The sequence below is a fragment of the Sapajus apella genome, unplaced genomic scaffold (assembly GCF_009761245.1).
Source record: "Sapajus apella isolate SASKATOON/1434 unplaced genomic scaffold, GSC_monkey_1.0 scaffold214, whole genome shotgun sequence".
In the NCBI taxonomy this organism is placed as follows: Eukaryota; Metazoa; Chordata; class Mammalia; order Primates; family Cebidae; genus Sapajus; species Sapajus apella.
Window position 1 is genome coordinate 1 of NW_022437154.1, and position 6,276 is coordinate 6,276.

The 6,276-nt window shown below is 52.6% G+C and overlaps 1 pseudogene; it reads left to right on the plus strand.

Moving 5' to 3' along the window:
* Positions 1-2,919: 2,919 nt before the first annotated feature.
* LOC116544361 lies at positions 2,920-5,412 on the plus strand (annotated as a pseudogene).
* The last annotated feature ends 864 nt before the right edge of the window (positions 5,413-6,276 follow it).

The following is a 6,276-nucleotide window of genomic DNA, read 5'->3' on the forward strand; positions in this document are numbered from 1 at the left end:
ATGACCTTCAGATAGTGTTTAGCATCTGTACCCAATCTGACAATAATGTGTTCATCAGGTACCTATGGAGTAAATCACATACAGGCGTATTTAAGCTGAATGTCAGTCTGGAAAATACATTTACTATATTAAGTGAAATATCACTCTGTGTAGGTATTTTGTCGTCTATTTAAGAAAAAACTAAAAAGAATGGAAGTCATATGACAGTGACTTAAGTCTTTCTTCAAAGTGCATGCGAGTCTTTTGCAGTACTTCATTCAGCCAAGTATTTGTTCTCTTCCTCATTCAGTAGAAGGCAGCTTTCAATTTGCTTAGAAGGCAACATCAGAAGGTTAGCATTCATCAAAAACATAGAATTTTATTTTGTTTTCATATTTGTGTATGTTTATTTTAGATAACTGAAACTTCACAGAATTTAACAGCAAAAAAAAATTTAAAAATTTAGTTCTGTGCTTTAGCTCCAATTATCTCTATTTTACAATCTATAAGGTTCATGCCATAGTTCAGCACCAACAAGATCCACACAAAACCGTTTAAGCATCTTCTTATCCATCCTGTGTGATAGTTTTTGTTTGTTGTTGTTGATTTTAAGATAAAAGTCCTACTTTCAGACCTCGAAGTGGAATCCCTCTAGTCAGAGTACAAAACTTGGGTTGTACCTTTTTATTTTCATTGAACAGATAAAAAAAATAAAATAAAATAGGAAAAGAACTGTGTTCCACCATTGATTTAGGTTGTCAGTCTATATGTTGAATTTATAATACTGATACATGAGAAGTAACACAACAATGCCCTGCCCCTATTCTTCCCCTCCATTTAAAATTTTTAAAAAGGCAACCAGAAAAATGTTTCATTTAATCTTTAAAATAAGGCACAAAGAAGGATTACAACAACAAACGTCCTCATCCACACCTCCAATAACAGCTCACTCTTTAGCATAATCTACCATGAGCTGATTCAGGGGCTCACCTAGAGCTGTATTCACAGCTCCTGAATGGACCATGTTTGCTGTACCAGAGGCCTGCTCAATGGCAGCGTCTCTCTGTTCAGAGGTCATTACAAAAATACATAGAATTTTCAAATGTAGGTTCAACTGAATAAATTTGAATTTCTGTAGGAAGAATCAAAATGCCTATTTAAAGAGTGCAATATATGATAATCATTTTTAAAGGATTTTATTAAACCTGATAAGTTTTCCAGAAATGAATAAAAATCAGTTCTGAAACCAAAGCTGATTTTAAGAAAATTTGAAAATGGAAATCAGTCCTATCCTATCCATAATATAGCTTCTCCAATACTTTATCTTAAAGAGTCATTTTCAAGATAACTATTAAAACATGTAACTGCTATCTTAATGTTTTGAAATTACTTAAAACATTTTAAACTATGAATATCGCAGTTTAAAAGAAACCAGGGGAAAAAAAAGTAGAGAAGGAAATGCCAATTCCAGTCCAAAGCTTTAGTTGCCAAGTTTTCTAAGAATGACTTTTACCAATGTATGAACTCTTGTGAACAGAATGTAAGCTGGAAATCCTGGGCCTTTTGTCTAAAGCGGCATTATTGACTGCTGCTGTGATGCTCCTGTAATGTAATAAATTATTCAATTGCTGCAAAGTGCTGTTTTTGCCTTAAAATTTTGTGTCTTGACAAAAATAGTATTAAAGGCATTGAGACTCTGCAAATGCTGGGCACACTTGGCATGAGATAATGTGTTTTTATTTTTACAAAATTGTAATATAGCTATGCAAGTGTGTTTATTAAAAGAACACAACTAATAAAATTTATGGGATTAAAAGTCAAGGGATAAAAAAGTCATTGGATAAAAAATGGAAACGTTGTGGCAAAAAGCATTGTGGATAAAAAGAAAAATTTTATGAAAAGTTATAAATGTTATGAAAAGGAAGTTATGAGATTTTTTTTTAAGTCATGGGATGAAAATAAAAATAAATAACAGCATGCCCCTGTCAGCAAGGCCTGGAGAAGGGGGGCTGGAGTCTCCGCCCCCACCATGTCCCACCCCTTCCCAGTCACCCCTTTATTATTAGGGTAGCAAGACAAGACCCCTGTCTAATGGGGGGAGACGAACCTTTTGCCACTTTGACCAGGGCTGAGTCATCAAATTTCTGGATGACAATGACTGTTATTTAAGAGCCAGAGGCTGCTGGAGTTGGTTGGTTTGGAGGAGCCTGATGGCCTCCTTCCCCTCACCAAAGCAACTTTTCCCTCAGGGGGCTCCCATCTTCTTATTCAGAGCGGCAGCTGAGGCAGGACAGTGGCGCTAACTGTGGACCAGGCGAGGGCACGGGCTGCTGGGCTGGCCACCCTTCCCCAGTGTACATATTGTATCTGTGTAACATGTTGTATATTTTAGGGGTTTGGGGCACCCCCTGTATCGTACCTGGGAGAGGTTGGAACTGGCACATGGGGAGGAGGTTTTAATAATTATTTGCGGCTGGGAAACTTGTTTATTGATAGCAGAGGACAGAGGAAGGAGGCGGGGATAGGGTCGTGGCTCCCTGGTGATGCAACTCCTGTTTATTTTGTTTTTTATTTTGGAATAAATGGATTTAGTCACACTGCTCCACCTGGTGTATTCCTGTTTCCCTTACTGGGTCCTGGAGTTTGTGCCACTGAACGAGGAGCCCCAGAGTGTCTGAGCATGTCCAGCTGGGCTGTTGGGGACCTTCCAGGCCTGTTACCTGTGTGCTGCCTGGTGACACCTGGGGATTTCCCGGGGACTGCCATGGCACGTCCGGCCCTGACAACCAGCAGGCTCAGAAGCCTGATCCAGCGGTGGCCGGGAAGGCAGTTACCAGCACCCAAAGGCGCTGACTTCCATCCACCCCGGGCGTCTTTCTTCCAGCCCCCTGCCTCCCTCTCCTGTCTGCACCTGGTGGCCTGTTCTGTCTGTCCGTCCAGAGTGCTGGGTGCCCGCAGGCTCCCTCCAGGCTGAGTTCATGGCCCTCCTGCCCCCTAGTGGCCAGAGCCGGCTTCACAGGATAAGACCAGCTAAGCTCCAGGGGCTTTCCGGGAACAGTGTCCCTTGGAAAGGGTGAGGCGTTTTCACTGCTCCCAACAGCACCCCAGAAATGGCTTGGCCTTTCCCCTCCCATGAGCTCCACAGAGAACACAGTCCACAGAGGACACATTCCCTGTCGTCCAGAAATGGGTTTGACTCTCAGCTGAGGGACAGCAGGACTGGTAGAGACCATCAGGCCACAGGGCTGCCTGCACAGCACCACCATGCTTGGCAGGGGTGGGAGGGATGGCGGGGCCTGGGTGACAGGGAGGATCACTGGAGGTGGCGCACTTTGGAGGGACAGTGTCAGGGGACAGCTTTCTCTTGTTGGGCCTTACGACTCCACCACAAGGACAGCACGGTGACTGATTCCCAGTTCCAGAGGTGAGGTGGTCAGCCACATGTAGGTGTGTATATATATGTGAGTATTTACAGATATTTCTAGAACAGGGCAGGGGCATGCCGCCCTGGGGCTGCTCGCCTGTGAGCAGCTTGCCCAGCCCCCGGTTGAAACCCCTTCCAACCGCCACATGCCCTGTCCAGCCACCTGGGCTGTGGGGAACTGGTCTCAGGGGAGTGTGGGATGGGAGGGGCCTGTCTCCAGTGCGACCCTTGGTCTTGCGCTGCAGAAAGGCAGAAAGCCTTCCTCCAGCCCTTATTGCCTGGTACTGTGAGTGGGAGGGAGCCTGGAGCATTCCAGGGTCCAGCCTCTGACTCCAAAGCCTCAGGGTTCAGGAAGCCCCTGGTAAGCTGTGGCCATAGCCATGACCTTGAGCTGGCTAGGGCCAGAGAGGGCTGGCTGGGGTCCCTGCCACTCTGACACCAGGCAGTGGACAGGTTGCCCCACCTTGCCCCAGTGTCCCCTGGCAGCCCGACACCCAGCCTGAGCCCCTCACCCTGACTTCCCCCGCAGTGCCCTCGGGGAGGGCACTCAGCACCAAAGTGTCCTCTGCACCAGTGACACTGGTGCCCCCTGTGACGAGGCCCAGCAGCCAGCCCGCCAAGTCACCTGCTCTCTGCCACCCTGTCCGAGGCCCCTGGACTCACTGGACCCTGAAGGCTCAGGCAGCAGCTCCTCCAGCCACGAGCTCTTCATGAGGCTGACTTCATCCCATGCCACCTGGCCCCATGCCTTTCAGCCTCCTCAGCACCCAGGCCAGCCAGCATGGGCAACACCAGTGAGGAGGCAGCCCTGGAGACCGTGGGGACCGTGTTTGTGGATGACAATTTCATCAACTTCCACGAGGACCTGTCCTATCGGCCTTTGAAGAGCACTATCTAGACCTGGCGGGGACAGGGGATAGGACGCCCCCACCACACGGCCGTCCTGCTGCGCCCTCCAAGGGTAGCCCAGTGCCTGCCACAGAGCCTGCTGCAGCCACAGAGGAGGGAGCACTGGGACCTTGGTCCCCTAGCCGTTGGCCCAGCGAGACCAGCTGCTCCCCACCCCCACCCTCAGAGCTGACCCCTGGGAACTCTGGTCAATTTCCTGCCCGAGAAAGACGCCCCTATAGGGGCTCCAGACCTTGGGCTCCCCAGCCTGCCCTGGCCCAGGGTTTCTGTTGATGGCATGCAGATGCCTGCTGCCCCTGGAAGCCAAAATGACTTCCCAGTTGGCAAGGACAGCCAGCGCCAGCTGCCCCCTCCATGGTGGACAGGACCAATGAGGTTTCCAAGGATGATGAGGAACCCGGGGGCCACAGAGCCCCCCATCTGCCCCAAGACCCAGCCCCATGCTGCCCTCTTTGTCCCGTCGGCAGCACCCACTCCTCTCCTGGTCCTGACGTGGTGGAGCTGTGGACAGGAGGGACTGTGGCCTGGAAGCCAGCTCTGGAGGGTGGCCTGGGACCTGCAGACAGTGAGCTGTGGCCCACTGTGGGGGCGGCTCCTCCCTTCCCCCTCCTACACCCATAGCCCCTCCACCAGAGATGGAGGGCAGGGACAGTCCCCCAGAGCCGGGGACTCCCAACTTCTCAACCCAAGGACCAGGCTCCTGGGACCTGCAGACTGTGGCAATGTGGGGGGACCTTTCTCCCCACAACCCTGACTGGCCTCAGGCACACACCTGAGTCTGAGCCTGAGCCTACCCCAAGGTCCTGACCCAAGGGCCAGCCTGAGTCCCTCAGCGGTGAGGTGCCCCTGAGCTCTGGGCTACTGTCCATGCCAGCTTGGGACAACCCCACCAACAGCCGCAGAGCCCCTGAGACCCAGCCCCTGGCCCCCAGCCTGGCTGAGGCATGGCCCCCGCACCTGTACAGGTCCCCAGTCCGGAAACTGGAGCCAGGGGCTGGGTGGGTGGGGAGTTTGTGTCGGGTGGGACCTTGGTGACGGTTTCGTCACCTGAAAATGAGCAGAGTGCGACGGGGTAGGGGTTCCCAGGATTGGGGAACTGATGGCTGGGTAGGCGGAGGTGCCATGAGGTGGGAGGAGCACTGCTCCAGCCCAGTCCTGCCACCCTCCCCAGGACCCTGGGGCCAGTCTGCCCGGCAGGACTGTTTCCCATCTGAGCGGTGGAGCTGGGGTGGGGGGACCCCGGGCGCATTTCTGAGCAGCACAGGAGGCCTCAGGGAAGGCAGGGGTGGGCACACTCTGGCAGCATGCCCCAGGACGGAGCTCACTCAGCTGTGCAGTGGGGAGGGTCCCTGCATGGCCACCAGGCCCAGTCCTGCCCGGCAGGCAGCAAGATTCCCTGAGGCTCAGCCTGGCCTCTCCAGGCTGGGCTCAGCCCACTGCCACCTGGCTGTGTCCTCAGTGGCCCCACCCTCCTTGGCAGGCAGCACAGGCCCTTTGTTCCTTGTAGGCAGGGACAGTTGGTTGCTGGGGGGGTTGACTTTTTATTCTCTTTCTGGGATGTGGGTGGAAGAGTCTGTTTCGCAATAATGAAACTGAGGCCAAGAAGAAGGCCCTGTCTTACTGAGGTCACGCTGGCCTAGGTGGTTAGTTCCTGGCTGTGGGGGCGTGGCGGGGATGGGGTCTGCCTGGCTTTCATGGGTCCATGCCCCGCAGTGCTCTACCACCTGTGGCCCAGGTGCCGTCTGGAGGCCAGTGCGCTGTAGCTCCTGACGGGATAAGGACTGCCCCCCCTGCTGGCTGGCCCCAGCCTGCCCGCCGCTGCCACCTGCAGCCCTGTGCCACCTGGCACTGGGGCACCTGGAGAAGGGTGCATGAGAAAGGAGCCAGGGCAGGGAGCCCCAGGGCACAGGGCGAAGCCCTGGGTAACCAGGGCCTGTGTTCCGAGAGCAGCAGCAGGGCAGGGC